Raw genomic sequence first — 19,056 nt, forward strand, 5'->3', positions numbered from 1 at the left:
AACTTTCAATGTTCTGTAAAACACCCGCGCATCGTCCGATTGGACTGAAACTGCTCCGGCGCGCTCTCTGCCGTGCTACAACTCTGCGCAAACCATCAAAACCTCGATGCCTGCGTGCGCACCTAGCCATCTGAACTCCGTACACTCTGGCTTAACAGGCCTCTTAGCCCGTTACAACATGGCTAACCCACTGGTAACCGGTAACCGTCACTCGTCCAATGTGGTCCATCACCCGTGCAAGCTGTTTCGCGTGCTTGCGCTTGCTCCGTGAGCAATCCCGCGTGCATTCGGTTGTCTTCCAACAGCGTGTTCGTCTCGCAACAATCTCCTCCGTGTGTACGCCTGGTGCTATGCAACAAGTTGAAATTTTTCGGGAAGTCAAGTTTTGGGACTTGTACTTTTTTTCAACATTAAATGAAGCTTTTCGCACACCATAGCAACTCGGGCTTCGACTTTCGGGACTTGGTGCTTTTCGCGGATCAAGCCCAATGGACTTGACCCGCTAAAGCTCACCTCCTCTCTATCGCTCCATTCGGGTAGCTATGGTGCACCCCAGCCAGTAGCGCACATGCACCCCATGTCTGGGGCACAAGCACACCACCCACTAGGACACACCACAGCAGCACACCCTTCTGCACATAGCACACCACGTGTGTGCAGCGTCGCCTTACCCAAGCGACTTGCGGCACCTTGCAGGAGCAAGCTCCCACAGGTGGCGCGCAGCCGGTGTGTGACTCCCGCACACTCCCGACTAGGTGGTACCATCATCACCATGGCACGCACCCAGGCACCTGCACCTGCTGCAGGTACCTTACGCACACGCGTGATGACCCCCGTGTGGAGGGCCGGTGGATTCCCGGTGGGTGCAAGTCACTCTACTCCGAGCCCTGGGACACCTTCCCAGGGTGTTTTCCATGTACCACTAACCCTTGGTTGGACACCTCTTGGCTACTTGACCCCTTTCCCGGTGGGTGCAAGTCACCGTGCGGAACCTTTCGGCCGCTCTCCCTAGGACTGTGTTGCAGGCAAGCACAGTGGTTCCGCGACCTAGAGACAGCGGCATCCCTTGTTACTGCTACTCCGAGCCCTGGGACACCTTCCCAGGGTGTTTTCCATGTACCACTAGCCTCTGGTTGACCATCGGTGGAGGTACTTGATTTCACCCAAAACCACCCTAGATCACCGTTCCGACCGCCCAGCTACCGTTAAAACGCCTCCGGACACCAGGACACACCTTCCCGGTACCAGAACCAGTCGTAGTTACCGTCACCCAAATTTCATACAACCGTCACCCACGGGTCGAAACACCTTGCCACTACATGAGTCTAGTATTAGGTCCTAGGGTCTCTTTTCGACAACTCCCGACCTCCCTGATATCGAATCGTCAGTTTACATGAGGAGGCTAAACTTTCTATGACGACTCAGTACAACCATACCTCCCTATAATAGTGAAATGTCAAATTCTAGGGCTTTTTGGCCATGGAAAATTCTGAAGCTCGGCACGAGCAAACATGACCCATGCTTGTATCTCCGAAACTATGAGTCTGACAGTTTTGCACCCTTCAGCGGAAAGTTGTGTCTCGGTAAGCCTAAAAAGTCAGTAGAACACCACGAAACGATCCGACCACTCCTTCGACCTGTTTTGGGGTTTTGCAGTTTCCCATGGGGTATTTTGTATGGGGAAAACCGACCCATGCCCGTATCTCCGTACCTAAGCGTCTGACGGTCTTGGACCCCTTTAGGTAAAACTTGCATTCCGTCGAGTTGAACATTTCACTAGAACATCGCGAAACGATCCGACGCCTCCTTCTGGGAGTTTTTGGGGTCCGAAGGTTTTCTGGGACTTAGTCTCTGGAGCAACATTTCTGAAGCTCGGCACGAGCAACCACGCACGTGTCTTATATCTCCGTAAGTAAGTGTCTGACGGTCTTGGACACCTTTAGCAAAAAGTTGCGTCTTATCGAATGGAACATTTCACTAGAACACCACGAAACGATCCGACCACTCCTTCGACCTGTTTTGGGGTTTTGCAGTTTCCCATGGGGTATTTTGTATGGGGAAAACCGACCCATGCCCGTATCTCCGTACCTAAGCGTCTGACGGTCTTGGACCCCTTTAGGTAAAAGTTGCATTTCGTCGAGCTGAACATTTCACTAGAACATCGCGAAACGATCCGACGACTCCTTCTGGGAGTTTTTGGGGTCCGAAGGTTTTCTGGGACTTAGTCTCTGGAGCAACATTTCTGAAGCTCGGCACGAGCAACCACGCACGTGTCTTATATCTCCGTAAGTAAGTGTCTGACGGTCTTGGACACCTTTAGCAAAAAGTTGCGTCTTATCGAATGGAACATTTCACTAGAACACCACGAAACGATCCGACCACTCCTTCGACCTGTTTTGGGGTTTTGCAGTTTTCCATGGGGTATTTTGTATGGGGAAAACCGACCCATGCCCGTATCTCCGTACCTAAGCGTCTGACGGTCTTGGACCCCTTAAGGTAAAAGTTGCATTCCGTCGAGCTGAACATTTCGCTAGAACATCGCGAAACGATCCGACGCCTCCTTCTGGGAGTTTTTGGGGTCGGAAGGTTTTCTGGGACTTAGTCTCTGGAGCAACATTTCTGAAGCTCGGCACGAGCAACCACGCACGTGTCTTATATCTCCGTAAGTAAGTGTCTGACGGTCTTGGACACCTTTAGCAAAAAGTTGCGCCCTATCGAATGGAACATTTCACTAGAACACCACGAAACGATCCGACCACTCCTTCGACCTGTTTTGGGGTTTTGCAGTTTTCCATGGGGTATTTTGTATGGGGAAAACCGACCCATGCCCGTATCTCCGTACCTAAGCGTCTGACGGTCTTGGACCCCTTTAGGTAAAAGTTGCATTCCGTCGAGCTGAACATTTCACTAGAACATCGCGAAACGATCCGACGCCTCCTTCTGGGAGTTTTTGGGGTCGGAAGGTTTTCTGGGACTTAGTCTCTGGAGCAACATTTCTGAAGCTCGGCACGAGCAACCACGCACGTGTCTTATATCTCCGTAAGTAAGTGTCTGACGGTCTTGGACACCTTTAGCAAAAAGTTGCGCCCTATCGAATGGAACATTTCACTAGAACACCACGAAACGATCCGACCACTCCTTCGACCTGTTTTGGGGTTTTGCAGTTTTCCATGGGGTATTTTGTATGGGGAAAACCGACCCATGCCCGTATCTCCGTACCTAAGCGTCTGACGGTCTTGGACCCCTTTAGGTAAAAGTTGCATTCCGTCGAGCTAAACATTTCACTAGAACATCGCGAAACGATCCGACGCCTCCTTCTGGGAGTTTTTGGGGTCGGAAGGTTTTCTGGGACTTAGTCTGTGGAGCAACATTTCTGAAGCTCGGCACGGGCAACCACGCACGTGTCTTATATCTCCGTAAGTAAGGGTCTGACGGTCTTGGACACCTTTAGCAAAAAGTTGCGCCTTATCGAATGGAACATTTCACTAGAACACCACGAAACGATCCGACCACTCCTTCGACCTGTTTTGGGGTTTTGCAGTTTTCCATGGGGTATTTTGTATGGGGAAAACCGACCCATGCCCGTATCTCCGTACCTAAGCGTCTGACGGTCTTGGACCCCTTTAGGTAAAAGTTGCATTTCGTCGAGCTGAACATTTCACTAGAACATCGCGAAACGATCCGACGACTCCTTCTGGGAGTTTTTGGGGTCGGAAGGTTTTCTAGGACTTAGTCTCTGGAGCAACATTTCTGAAGCTCGGCACGAGCAACCACGCACGTGTCTTATATCTCCGTAAGTAAGGGTCTGACGGTCTTGGACACCTTTAGCAAAAAGTTGCGTATAACCATCCTCGTCAATACTCTCGAACACTGTAACTCGATCCGACCACTCCTTAGTACACTTTTGTGGGTTACCAGTTTCGGTTGGGACTTAGTCTCTGGAGACCAAATTCTGAAGCTCGGCGTGGGTACCGGTTTTTCGTGCACGTCAGAGGGCCTCGACCGCCCCGAGAACCCGACCTTCAGGATTTTGGCCATTTTTGGGGGTGCACAAAAGTGTTCGTAATCAACCTCGGATTGTACTTTTCATCATCTAGGGGCACCGTAGGGACCGAAAAAAGTGGTTTCGCATGATAGTCCACCTCGACCCATGTCGACCCTTGCGCGACCCCGACCTTCAGGATTTTGCTCTACGGAAGGGGGTCGACTTGTGCGCAACCCCGACCTTCAGGATTTTGCTCTACGGAAGGGGGTGCACAAAAGTGTTCGTAATCAACCTCGGATTGTACTTTTCATCATCTAGGGGCACCGTAGGGACCGAAAAAAGTGGTTTCGCATGATAGTCCACCTCGACCCATGTCGACCCTTGCGCGACCCCGACCTTCAGGATTTTGCTCTACGGAAGGGGGTCTACTTGTGCGCAACCCCGACCTTCAGGATTTTGCTCTACGGAAGAGGGTGCACAAAAGTGTTCGTAATCAACCTCGGATTGTACTTTTCATCATCTAGGGGCACCGTAGGGACCGAAAAAAGTGGTTTCGCATGATAGTCCACCTCGACCCATGTCGACCCTTGCGCGACCCCGACCTTCAGGATTTTGCTCTACGGAAGGGGGTGCACAAAAGTGTTCGTAATCAACCTCGGATTGTACTTTTCATCATCTAGGGGCACCGTAGGGACCGAAAAAAGTGGTTTCGCACGTGTCTTATATCTCCGTAAGTAAGTGTCTGACGGTCTTGGACACCTTTAGCAAAAAGTTGCGCCCTATCGAATGGAACATTTCACTAGAACACCACGAAACGATCCGACCACTCCTTCGACCTGTTTTTGGGTTTTGCAGTTTTCCATGGGGTATTTTGTATGGGGAAAACCGACCCATGCCCGTATCTCCGTACCTAAGCGTCTGACGGTCTTGGACCCCCTTAGGTAAAAGTTGCATTTCGTCGAGCTGAACATTTCACTAGAACATCGCGAAACGATCCGACGACTCCTTCTGGGAGTTTTTGGGGTCCGAAGGTTTTCTGGGACTTAGTCTCTGGAGCAACATTTCTGAAGCTCGGCACGAGCAACCACGCACGTGTCTTATATCTCCGTAAGTAAGGGTCTGACGGTCTTGGACACCTTTAGCAAAAAGTTGCGCCCTATCGAATGGAACATTTCACTAGAACACCACGAAACGATCCGACCACTCCTTCGACCTGTTTTTGGGTTTTGCAGTTTTCCATGGGGTATTTTGTATGGGGAAAACCGACCCATGCCCGTATCTCCGTACCTAAGCGTCTGACGGTCTTGGACCCCTTTAGGTAAAAGTTGCATTCCGTCGAGCTGAACATTTCACTAGAACATCGCGAAACGATCCGACGACTCCTTCTGGGAGTTTTTGGGGTCCGAAGGTTTTCTGGGACTTAGTCTCTGGAGCAACATTTCTGAAGCTCGGCACGAGCAACCACGCACGTGTCTTATATCTCCGTAAGTAAGTGTCTGACGGTCTTGGACACCTTTAGCAAAAAGTTGCGCCCTATCGAATGGAACATTTCACTAGAACACCACGAAACGATCCGACCACTCCTTCGACCTGTTTTGGGGTTTTGCAGTTTTCCATGGGGTATTTTGTATGGGGAAAACCGACCCATGCCCGTATCTCCGTACCTAAGCGTCTGACGGTCTTGAACCTCTTTAGGTAAAAGTTGCATTTCGTCGAGTTGAACATTTCACTAGAACATCGCGAAACGATCCGACGACTCCTTCTGGGAGTTTTTGGGGTCCGAAGGTTTTCTGGAACTTAGTCTCTGGAGCAACATTTCTGAAGCTCGGCACGGGCAACCACGCACGTGTCTTATATCTCCGTAAGTAAGGGTCTGACGGTCTTGGACACCTTTAGCAAAAAGTTGCGCCCTATCGAATGGAACATTTCACTAGAACACCACGAAACGATCCGACCACTCCTTCGACCTGTTTTGGGGTTTTGCAGTTTTCCATGGGGTATTTTGTATGGGGAAAACCGACCCATGCCCGTATCTCCGTACCTAAGCGTCTGACGGTCTTGGACCCCTTGAGGTAAAAGTTGCATACCGTCGAGATGAACATTTCACTAGAACATCGCGAAACGATCCGACGACTCCTTCTGGGAGTTTTTGGGGTCGGAAGGTTTTCTGGGACTTAGTCTCTGGAGCAACATTTCTGAAGCTCGGCACGAGCAACCACGCACGTGTCTTATATCTCCGTAAGTAAGGGTCTGACGGTCTTGGACACCTTTAGCAAAAAGTTGCGCCCTATCGAATGGAACATTTCACTAGAACAACACGAAACGATCCGACCACTCCTTCGACCTGTTTTGGGGTTTTGCAGTTTTCCATGGGGTATTTTGTATGGGGAAAACCGACCCATGCCCGTATCTCCGTACCTAAGCGTCTGACGGTCTTGGACCCCTTTAGGTAAAAGTTGCATTCCGTCGAGCTGAACATTTCACTAGAACATCGCGAAACGATCCGACGACTCCTTCTGGGAGTTTTTGTGGTCGGAAGGATTTCTCGGACTTAGTCTCTGGAGCAACATTTCTGAAGCTCGGCACGAGCAACCACGCACGTGTCTTATATCTCCGTAAGTAAGGGTCTGACGGTCTTGGACACCTTTAGCAAAAAGTTGCGCCCTATCGAATGGAACATTTCACTAGAACACCACGAAACGATCCGACCACTCCTTCGACCTGTTTTGGGGTTTTGCAGTTTTCCATGGGGTATTTTGTATGGGGAAAACCGACCGATGCCCGTATCTCCGTACCTAAGCGTCTGACGGTCTTGGACCCCTTTAGGTAAAAGTTGCATTTCGTCGAGCTGAACATTTCACTAGAACATCGCGAAACGATCCGACGACTCCTTCTGGGAGTTTTTGGGGTCGGAAGGTTTTCTGGGACTTAGTCTCTGGAGCAACATTTCTGAAGCTCGGCACGAGCAACCACGCACGTGTCTTATATCTCCGTAAGTAAGGGTCTGACGGTCTTGGACACCTTTAGCAAAAAGTTGCGCCCTATCGAATGGAACATTTCACTAGAACACCACGAAACGATCCGACCACTCCTTCGACCTGTTTTGGGGTTTTGCAGTTTTCCATGGGGTATTTTGTATGGGGAAAACCGACCCATGCCCGTATCTCCGTACCTAAGCGTCTGACGGTCTAGGACCCCTTTAGGTAAAAGTTGCATTCCGTCGAGCTGAACATTTCACTAGAACATCGCGAAACGATCCGACGACTCCTTCTGGGAGTTTTTGGGGTCCGAAGGTTTTCTGGGACTTAGTCTCTGGAGCAACATTTCTGAAGCTCGGCACGAGCAACCACGCACGTGTCTTATATCTCCGTAAGTAAGGGTCTGACGGTCTTGGACACCTTTAGCAAAAAGTTGCGCCCTATCGAATGGAACATTTCACTAGAACATCGCGAAACGATCCGACCACTCCTTCGACCTGTTTTGGGGTTTTGCAGTTTTCCATGGGGTATTTTGTATGGGGAAAACCGACCGATGCCCGTATCTCCGTACCTAAGCGTCTGACGGTCTTGGACCCCTTTAGGTAAAAGTTGCATTCCGTCGAGCTGAACATTTCACTAGAACATCGCGAAACGATCCGACGACTCCTTCTGGGAGTTTTTGGGGTCCGAAGGTTTTCTGGGACTTAGTCTCTGGAGCAACATTTCTGAAGCTCGGCACGAGCAACCACGCACGTGTCTTATATCTCCGTAAGTAAGGGTCTGACGGTCTTGGACACCTTTAGCAAAAAGTTGCGCCCTATCGAATGGAACATTTCACTAGAACATCGCGAAACGATCCGACCACTCCTTCGACCTGTTTTGGGGTTTTGCAGTTTTCCATGGGGTATTTTGTATGGGGAAAACCGACCCATGCCCGTATCTCCGTACCTAAGCGTCTGACGGTCTTGGACCCCTTTAGGTAAAAGTTGCATTCCGTCGAGCTGAACATTTCACTAGAACATCGCGAAACGATCCGACGACTCCTTCTGGGAGTTTTTGGGGTCCGAAGGTTTTCTGGGACTTAGTCTCTGGAGCAACATTTCTGAAGCTCGGCACGAGCAACCACGCACGTGTCTTATATCTCCGTAAGTAAGGGTCTGACGGTCTTGGACACCTTTAGCAAAAAGTTGCGCCCTATCGAATGGAACATTTCACTAGAACATCGCGAAACGATCCGACCACTCCTTCGACCTGTTTTGGGGTTTTGCAGTTTTCCATGGGGTATTTTGTATGGGGAAAACCGACCCATGCCCGTATCTCCGTACCTAAGCGTCTGACGGTCTTGGACCCCTTTAGGTAAAAGTTGCATTCCGTCGAGCTGAACATTTCACTAGAACATCGCGAAACGATCCGACGACTCCTTCTGGGAGTTTTTGGGGTCCGAAGGTTTTCTGGGACTTAGTCTCTGGAGCAACATTTCTGAAGCTCGGCACGAGCAACCACGCACGTGTCTTATATCTCCGTAAGTAAGGGTCTGACGGTCTTGGACACCTTTAGCAAAAAGTTGCGCCCTATCGAATGGAACATTTCACTAGAACACCACGAAACGATCCGACCACTCCTTCGACCTGTTTTGGGGTTTTGCAGTTTTCCATGGGGTATTTTGTATGGGGAAAACCGACCCATGCCCGTATCTCCGTACCTAAGCGTCTGACGGTCTTGGACCCCTTTAGGTAAAAGTTGCATTCCGTCGAGCTGAACATTTCACTAGAACATCGCGAAACGATCCGACGACTCCTTCTGGGAGTTTTTGGGGTCGGAAGGTTTTCTGGGACTTAGTCTCTGGAGCAACATTTCTGAAGCTCGGCACGAGCAACCATGCACGTGTCTTATATCTCCGTAAGTAAGGGTCTGACGGTCTTGGACACCTTTAGCAAAAAGTTGCGCCCTATCGAATGGAACATTTCACTAGAACACCACGAAACGATCCGACCACTCCTTCGACCTGTTTTGGGGTTTTGCAGTTTTCCATGGGGTATTTTGTATGGGGAAAACCGACCCATGCCCGTATCTCCGTACCTAAGCGTCTCACGGTCTTGGACCCCTTTAGGTAAAAGTTGCATTCCGTCGAGCTGAACATTTCACTAGAACATCGCGAAACGATCCGACGACTCCTTCTGGGAGTTTTTGGGGTCGGAAGGTTTTCAGGGACTTAGTCTCTGGAGCAACCTTTCTGAAGCTCGGCACGAGCAACCACGCACGTGTCTTATATCTCCGTAAGTAAGGGTCTGACGGTCTTGGACACCTTTAGCAAAAAGTTGCGCCCTATCGAATGGAACATTTCACTAGAACACCACGAAACGATCCGACCACTCCTTCGACCTGTTTTGGGGTTTTGCAGTTTTCCATGGGGTATTTTGTATGGGGAAAACCGACCCATGCCCGTATCTCCGTACCTAAGCGTCTGACGGTCTTGGACCCCTTTAGGTAAAAGTTGCATTCCGTCGAGCTGAACATTTCACTAGAACATCGCGAAACGATCCGACGACTCCTTCTGGGAGTTTTTGGGGTCCGAAGGTTTTCTGGGACTTAGTCTCTGGAGCAACATTTCTGAAGCTCGGCACGAGCAACCACGCACGTGTCTTATATCTCCGTAAGTAAGGGTCTGACGGTCTTGGACACCTTTAGCAAAAAGTTGCGCCCTATCGAATGGAACATTTCACTAGAACATCGCGAAACGATCCGACCACTCCTTCGACCTGTTTTGGGGTTTTGCAGTTTTCCATGGGGTATTTTGTATGGGGAAAACCGACCCATGCCCGTATCTCCGTACCTAAGCGTCTGACGGTCTTGGACCCCTTTAGGTAAAAGTTGCATTCCGTCGAGCTGAACATTTCACTAGAACATCGCGAAACGATCCGACGACTCCTTCTGGGAGTTTTTGGGGTCCGAAGGTTTTCTGGGACTTAGTCTCTGGAGCAACATTTCTGAAGCTCGGCACGAGCAACCACGCACGTGTCTTATATCTCCGTAAGTAAGGGTCTGACGGTCTTGGACACCTTTAGCAAAAAGTTGCGCCCTATCGAATGGAACATTTCACTAGAACACCACGAAACGATCCGACCACTCCTTCGACCTGTTTTGGGGTTTTGCAGTTTTCCATGGGGTATTTTGTATGGGGAAAACCGACCGATGCCCGTATCTCCGTACCTAAGCGTCTGACGGTCTTGGACCCCTTTAGGTAAAAGTTGCATTTCGTCGAGCTGAACATTTCACTAGAACATCGCGAAACGATCCGACGACTCCTTCTGGGAGTTTTTGGGGTCGGAAGGTTTTCTGGGACTTAGTCTCTGGAGCAACATTTCTGAAGCTCGGCACGAGCAACCACGCACGTGTCTTATATCTCCGTAAGTAAGGGTCTGACGGTCTTGGACACCTTTAGCAAAAAGTTGCGCCCTATCGAATGGAACATTTCACTAGAACACCACGAAACGATCCGACCACTCCTTCGACCTGTTTTGGGGTTTTGCAGTTTTCCATGGGGTATTTTGTATGGGGAAAACCGACCCATGCCCGTATCTCCGTACCTAAGCGTCTGACGGTCTAGGACCCCTTTAGGTAAAAGTTGCATTCCGTCGAGCTGAACATTTCACTAGAACATCGCGAAACGATCCGACGACTCCTTCTGGGAGTTTTTGGGGTCCGAAGGTTTTCTGGGACTTAGTCTCTGGAGCAACATTTCTGAAGCTCGGCACGAGCAACCACGCACGTGTCTTATATCTCCGTAAGTAAGGGTCTGACGGTCTTGGACACCTTTAGCAAAAAGTTGCGCCCTATCGAATGGAACATTTCACTAGAACACCACGAAACGATCCGACCACTCCTTCGACCTGTTTTGGGGTTTTGCAGTTTTCCATGGGGTATTTTGTATGGGGAAAACCGACCGATGCCCGTATCTCCGTACCTAAGCGTCTGACGGTCTTGGACCCCTTTAGGTAAAAGTTGCATTCCGTCGAGCTGAACATTTCACTAGAACATCGCGAAACGATCCGACGACTCCTTCTGGGAGTTTTTGGGGTCCGAAGGTTTTCTGGGACTTAGTCTCTGGAGCAACATTTCTGAAGCTCGGCACGAGCAACCACGCACGTGTCTTATATCTCCGTAAGTAAGGGTCTGACGGTCTTGGACACCTTTAGCAAAAAGTTGCGCCCTATCGAATGGAACATTTCACTAGAACATCGCGAAACGATCCGACCACTCCTTCGACCTGTTTTGGGGTTTTGCAGTTTTCCATGGGGTATTTTGTATGGGGAAAACCGACCCATGCCCGTATCTCCGTACCTAAGCGTCTGACGGTCTTGGACCCCTTTAGGTAAAAGTTGCATTCCGTCGAGCTGAACATTTCACTAGAACATCGCGAAACGATCCGACGACTCCTTCTGGGAGTTTTTGGGGTCCGAAGGTTTTCTGGGACTTAGTCTCTGGAGCAACATTTCTGAAGCTCGGCACGAGCAACCACGCACGTGTCTTATATCTCCGTAAGTAAGGGTCTGACGGTCTTGGACACCTTTAGCAAAAAGTTGCGCCCTATCGAATGGAACATTTCACTAGAACACCACGAAACGATCCGACCACTCCTTCGACCTGTTTTGGGGTTTTGCAGTTTTCCATGGGGTATTTTGTATGGGGAAAACCGACCCATGCCCGTATCTCCGTACCTAAGCGTCTGACGGTCTTGGACCCCTTTAGGTAAAAGTTGCATTCCGTCGAGCTGAACATTTCACTAGAACATCGCGAAACGATCCGACGACTCCTTCTGGGAGTTTTTGGGGTCGGAAGGTTTTCTGGGACTTAGTCTCTGGAGCAACATTTCTGAAGCTCGGCACGAGCAACCATGCACGTGTCTTATATCTCCGTAAGTAAGGGTCTGACGGTCTTGGACACCTTTAGCAAAAAGTTGCGCCCTATCGAATGGAACATTTCACTAGAACACCACGAAACGATCCGACCACTCCTTCGACCTGTTTTGGGGTTTTGCAGTTTTCCATGGGGTATTTTGTATGGGGAAAACCGACCCATGCCCGTATCTCCGTACCTAAGCGTCTGACGGTCTTGGACCCCTTTAGGTAAAAGTTGCATTCCGTCGAGCTGAACATTTCACTAGAACATCGCGAAACGATCCGACGCCTCCTTCTGGGAGTTTTTGGGGTCGGAAGGTTTTCTGGGACTTAGTCTCTGGAGCAACATTTCTGAAGCTCGGCACGAGCAACCACGCACGTGTCTTATATCTCCGTAAGTAAGTGTCTGACGGTCTTGGACACCTTTAGCAAAAAGTTGCGCCCTATCGAATGGAACATTTCACTAGAACACCACGAAACGATCCGACCACTCCTTCGACCTGTTTTGGGGTTTTGCAGTTTTCCATGGGGTATTTTGTATGGGGAAAACCGACCCATGCCCGTATCTCCGTACCTAAGCGTCTGACGGTCTTGGACCCCTTAAGGTAAAAGTTGCATTCCGTCGAGCTGAACATTTCACTAGAACATCGCGAAACGATCCGACGCCTCCTTCTGGGAGTTTTTGGGGTCGGAAGGTTTTCTGGGACTTAGTCTCTGGAGCAACATTTCTGAAGCTCGGCACGAGCAACCACGCACGTGTCTTATATCTCCGTAAGTAAGGGTCTGACGGTCTTGGACACCTTTAGCAAAAAGTTGCGCCCTATCGAATGGAACATTTCACTAGAACACCACGAAACGATCCGACCACTCCTTCGACCTGTTTTGGGGTTTTGCAGTTTTCCATGGGGTATTTTGTATGGGGAAAACCGACCCATGCCCCTATCTCCGTACCTAAGCGTCTGACGGTCTTGGACCTCTTTAGGTAAAAGTTGCATTCCGTCGAGCTGAACATTTCGCTAGAACATCGCGAAACGATCCGACGACTCCTTCTGGGAGTTTTTGGGGTCCGAAGGTTTTCTGGGACTTAGTCTCTGGAGCAACATTTCTGAAGCTCGGCACGAGCAACCACGCACGTGTCTTATATCTCCGTAAGTAAGGGTCTGACGGTCTTGGACACCTTTAGCAAAAAGTTGCGCCCTATCGAATGGAACATTTCACTAGAACACCACGAAACGATCCGACCACTCCTTCGACCTGTTTTGGGGTTTTGCAGTTTTCCATGGGGTATTTTGTATGGGGAAAACCGACCCATGCCCGTATCTCCGTACCTAAGCGTCTGACGGTCTTGGACCCCCTTAGGTAAAAGTTGCATTTCGTCGAGTTGAACATTTCACTAGAACATCGCGAAACGATCCGACGACTCCTTCTGGGAGTTTTTGGGGTCCGAAGGTTTTCTGGAACTTAGTCTCTGGAGCAACATTTCTGAAGCTCGGCACGGGCAACCACGCACGTGTCTTATATCTCCGTAAGTAAGGGTCTGACGGTCTTGGACACCTTTAGCAAAAAGTTGCGCCCTATCGAATGGAACATTTCACTAGAACACCACGAAACGATCCGACCACTCCTTCGACCTGTTTTGGGGTTTTGCAGTTTTCCATGGGGTATTTTGTATGGGGAAAACCGACCCATGCCCGTATCTCCGTACCTAAGCGTCTGACGGTCTTGGACCCCTTGAGGTAAAAGTTGCATACCGTCGAGATGAACATTTCACTAGAACATCGCGAAACGATCCGACGACTCCTTCTGGGAGTTTTTGGGGTCGGAAGGTTTTCTGGGACTTAGTCTCTGGAGCAACATTTCTGAAGCTCGGCACGAGCAACCACGCACGTGTCTTATATCTCCGTAAGTAAGGGTCTGACGGTCTTGGACACCTTTAGCAAAAAGTTGCGCCCTATCGAATGGAACATTTCACTAGAACAACACGAAACGATCCGACCACTCCTTCGACCTGTTTTGGGGTTTTGCAGTTTTCCATGGGGTATTTTGTATGGGGAAAACCGACCCATGCCCGTATCTCCGTACCTAAGCGTCTGACGGTCTTGGACCCCTTTAGGTAAAAGTTGCATTCCGTCGAGCTGAACATTTCACTTGAACATCGCGAAACGATCCGACGACTCCTTCTGGGAGTTTTTGGGGTCGGAAGGTTTTCTGGGACTTAGTCTCTGGAGCAACATTTCTGAAGCTCGGCACGAGCAACCACGCACGTGTCTTATATCTCCGTAAGTAAGGGTCTGACGGTCTTGGACACCTTTAGCAAAAAGTTGCGCCCTATCGAATGGAACATTTCACTAGAACACCACGAAACGATCCGACCACTCCTTCGACCTGTTTTGGGGTTTTGCAGTTTTCCATGGGGTATTTTGTATGGGGAAAACCGACCCATGCCCGTATCTCCGTACCTAAGCGTCTGACGGTCTTGGACCCCTTTAGGTAAAAGTTGCATTCCGTCGAGCTGAACATTTCACTAGAACATCGCGAAACGATCCGACGACTCCTTCTGGGAGTTTTTGCGGTCGGAAGGTTTTCTGGGACTTAGTCTCTGGAGCAACATTTCTGAAGCTCGGCACGAGCATCCACGCACGTGTCTTATATCTCCGTAAGTAAGGGTCTGACGGTCTTGGACACCTTTAGCAAAAAGTTGCGCCCTATCGAATGGAACATTTCACTAGAACACCACGAAACGATCCGACCACTCCTTCGACCTGTTTTGGGGTTTTGCAGTTTTCCATGGGGTATTTTGTATGGGGAAAACCGACCCATGCCCGTACCTCCGTACCTAAGCGTCTGACGGTCTTGGACCCCTTTAGGTAAAAGTTGCATTCCGTCGAGCTGAACATTTTACTAGAACATCGCGAAACGATCCGACGACTCCTTCTGGGAGTTTTTGGGGTCGGAAGGTCTTCTGGGACTTTGTCTCTGGAGCAACATTTCTGAAGCTCGACACGAGCAACCACGCACGTGTCTTATATCTCCGTAAGTAAGGGTCTGACGGTCTTGGACACCTTTAGCAAAAAGTTGCGCCCTATCGAATGGAACATTTCACTAGAACACCACGAAACGATCCGACCACTCCTTCGACCTGTTTTGGGGTTTTGCAGTTTTCCATGGGGTATTTTGTATGGGGAAAACCGACCCATGCCCGTATCTCCGTACCTAAGCGTCTGACGGTCTTGGATCCCTTGAGGTAAAAGTTGCATTCCGTCGAGCTGAACATTTCACTGGAACATCGCGAAACGATCCGACGACTCCTTCTGGGAGTTTTTGGGGTCGGAAGGTTTTCTGGGACTTAGTCTCTGGAGCAACATTTCTGAAGCTCGGCACGAGCAACCACGCACGTGTCTTATATCTCCGTAAGTAAGGGTCTGACGGTCTTGGACACCTTTAGCAAAAAGTTGCGCCCTATCGAATGGAACATTTCACTAGAACACCACGAAACGATCCGACCACTCCTTCGACCTGTTTTGGGGTTTTGCAGTTTTCCATGGGGTATTTTGTATGGGGAAAACCGACCCATGCCCGTATCTCCGTACCTAAGCGTCTGACGGTCTTGGACCCCTTTAGGTAAAAGTTGCATTTCGTCGAGCTGAACATTTCACTAGAACATCGCAAAACGATCCGAGGCCTCCTTCTGGGAGTTTTTGGGGTCGGAAGGTTTTCTGGGACTTAGTCTCTGGAGCAACATTTCTGAAGCTCGGCACGAGCAACCACGCACGTGTCTTATATCTCCGTAAGTAAGGGTCTGACGGTCTTGGACACCTTTAGCAAAAAGTTGCGTCTTATCGAATGGAACATTTCACTAGAACACCACGAAACGATCCGACCACTCCTTCGACCTGTTTTGGGGTTTTGCAGTTTTCCATGGGGTATTTTGTATGGGGAAAACCGACCCATGCCCGTATCTCCGTACCTAAGCGTCTGACGGTCTTGGACCCCTTTAGGTAAAAGTTGCATTTCGTCGAGCTGAACATTTCACTAGAACATCGCGAAACGATCCGACGACTCCTTCTGGGAGTTTTTGGGGTCCGAAGGTTTTCTGGGACTTAGTCTCTGGAGCAACATTTCTGAAGCTCGGCACGAGCAACCACGCACGTGTCTTATATCTCCGTAAGTAAGGGTCTGACGGTCTTGGACACCTTTAGCAAAAAGTTGCGTCTTATCGAATGGAACATTTCACTAGAACACCACGAAACGATCCGACCACTCCTTCGACCTGTTTTGGGGTTTTGCAGTTTTCCATGGGGTATTTTGTATGGGGAAAACCGACCCATGCCCGTATCTCCGTACCTAAGCGTCTGACGGTCTTGGACCCCTTTAGGTAAAAGTTGAATTCCGTCGAGCTGAACATTTCACTAGAACATCGCGAAACGATCCGACCACTCCTTCTGGGAGTTTTTGGGGTCGGAAGGTTTTCTGGGACTTAGTCTCTGGAGCAACATTTCTGATGCTCGGCACGAGCAACCACGCACGTGTCTTATATCTCCGTAAGTAAGGGTCTGACGGTCTTGGACACCTTTAGCAAAAAGTTGCGTATAACCATCCTCGTCAATACTCTCGAACACTGTAACTCGATCCGACCACTCCTTGGTACACTTTTGTGGGTTGCCAGTTTCGGTTGGGACTTAGTCTCTGGAGACCAAATTCTGAAGCTCGGCGTGGGTACCGGTTTTTCGTGCACGTCAGAGGGCCTCGACCGCCCCGAGAACCCGACCTTCAGGATTTTGGCCATTTTTGGGGGTGCACAAAAGTGTTCGTAATCAACCTCGGATTGTACTTTTCATCATCTAGGGGCACCGTAGGGACCGAAAAAAGTGGTTTCGCATGATAGTCCACCTCGACCCATGTCGACCCTTGCGCGACCCCGACCTTCAGGATTTTGCTCTACGGAAGGGGGTCGACTTGTGCGCAACCCCGACCTTCAGGATTTTGCTCTACGGAAGGGGGTGCACAAAAGTGTTCGTAATCAACCTCGGATTGTACTTTTCATCATCTAGGGGCACCGTAGGGACCGAAAAAAGTGGTTTCGCATGATAGTCCACCTCGACCCATGTCGACCCTTGCGCGACCCCGACCTTCAGGATTTTGCTCTACGGAAGGGGGTCTACTTGTGCGCAACCCCGACCTTCAGGATTTTGCTCTACGGAAGGGGGTGCACAAAAGTGTTCGTAATCAACCTCGGATTGTACTTTTCATCATCTAGGGGCACCGTAGGGACCGAAAAAAGTGGTTTCGCATGATAGTCCACCTCGACCCATGTCGACCCTTGCGCGACCCCGACCTTCAGGATTTTGCTCTACGGAAGGGGGTGCACAAAAGTGTTCGTAATCAACCTCGGATTGTACTTTTCATCATCTAGGGGCACCGTAGGGACCGAAAAAAGTGGTTTCGCATGATAGTCCACCTCGACCCATGTCGACCCTTGCGCGACCCCGACCTTCAGGATTTTGCTCTACGGAAGGGGGTGCACAAAAGTGTTCGTAATCAACCTCGGATTGTACTTTTCATCATCTAGGGGCACCGTAGGGACCGAAAAAAGTGGTTTCGCATGATAGTCCACCTCGACCCATGTCGACCCTTGCGCGACCCCGACCTTCAGGATTTTGCTCTACGGAAGGGGGTCTACTTGTGCGCAACCCCGACCTTCAGGATTTTGCTCTACGGAAGGGGGTGCACAAAAGTGTTCGTAATCAACCTCGGATTGTACTTTTCATCATCTAGGGGCACCGTAGGGACCGAAAAAAGTGGTTTCGCATGATAGTCCACCTCGACCCATGTCGACCCTTGCGCGACCCCGACCTTCAGGATTTTGCTCTACGGAAGGGGGTGCACAAAAGTGTTCGTAATCAACCTCGGATTGTACTTTTCATCATCTAGGGGCACCGTAGGGACCGAAAAAAGTGGTTTCGCATGATAGTCCACCTCGACCCATGTCGACCCTTGCGCGACCCCGACCTTCAGGATTTTGCTCTACGGAAGGGGTCCTCTCTGTACAAGGTTTAGGGGTACATTTTCACCCAAAAACCACTATCGCTCATCCGAAACAACTCCTCGACATGTGTCTTGTCTGTGAATTTGGCCCCGATCTGACGAGTAGTTTTCGAGATATGCCCCTCTGAAGGTACATATTGGGACTTAGCCGATTTTCACCCTTTGCGGTTTCTATGGGGTGTTGGGAATCGCTCTACCGACCAGCCGGTTGGAGATATCGATTTCCGGTCTTCGGCGCGTTTGCTCAACTTCGTAATGCCTACTTTTCGTCCAAACACACAACACCTCGCAGAGTTCTCCTTCTGCCAGATATAGCGCGTGCCCCTTTGTTCGTGCACCATTTTGCCCGTTTTTCGCACATTGCCTCGAAACCATGCGTTCGACGCTTTTGCGTCCCAAGTAGTGATGTTAGAACACCACCGTGGCTAACTTTCGTCCATATACGCCAACTCCGTGCAATGTCTCCATCACCCTGTTTTTGGGTGAAAACCCATTTCTGGGACTTAGCCGATTTTCACCCATTGCGGTGTCTATGGGGTGTTGGGAATCGCTCTACCGACCAGCCGGTTGGAGATATCGATTCCCGGTCTTTGGCGCGTTTGCTCAACTCTGTAATGCCTACTTTTCGTCCATACACACAACACCTCGCAGAGCTCTCCTTCTGCCAGATATAGCGCGTGCCCCTTTGTTCGTGCACCATTTTGCCCGTTTTTCGCACATTGCCTCGAAACCATGCGTTCGACGCTTTTGCGTCCCAAGTAGTGATGTTAGAACACCACCGTGGCTAACTTTCGTCCATATACGCCAACTCCGTGCAATGTCTCCATCACCCTGTTTTTGGGTGAAAACCCATTTCTGGGACTTAGCCGATTTTCACCCATTGCGGTGTCTATGGGGTGTTGGGAATCGCTCTACCGACCAGCCGGTTGGAGATATCGAGTTGCGGTCTTCGGCGCGTTTGCTCAACTCCGTAATGCCTACTTTTCGTCCATACACACAACACCTCGCAGAGTTCTCCTTCTGCCAGATATAGCGCGTGCCCCTTTGTTCGTGCACCATTTTGGCCCGTTTTTCGCACATTGCCTCGAAACCATGCGTCCGACGCTTTTGCGTCCCAAGTACCGATGTTAGAACACCACCGTGGCTAACT

This window comes from Anopheles nili (assembly GCF_943737925.1).
Source record: "Anopheles nili chromosome X unlocalized genomic scaffold, idAnoNiliSN_F5_01 X_unloc_16, whole genome shotgun sequence".
Taxonomy (NCBI): domain Eukaryota; kingdom Metazoa; phylum Arthropoda; class Insecta; order Diptera; family Culicidae; genus Anopheles; species Anopheles nili.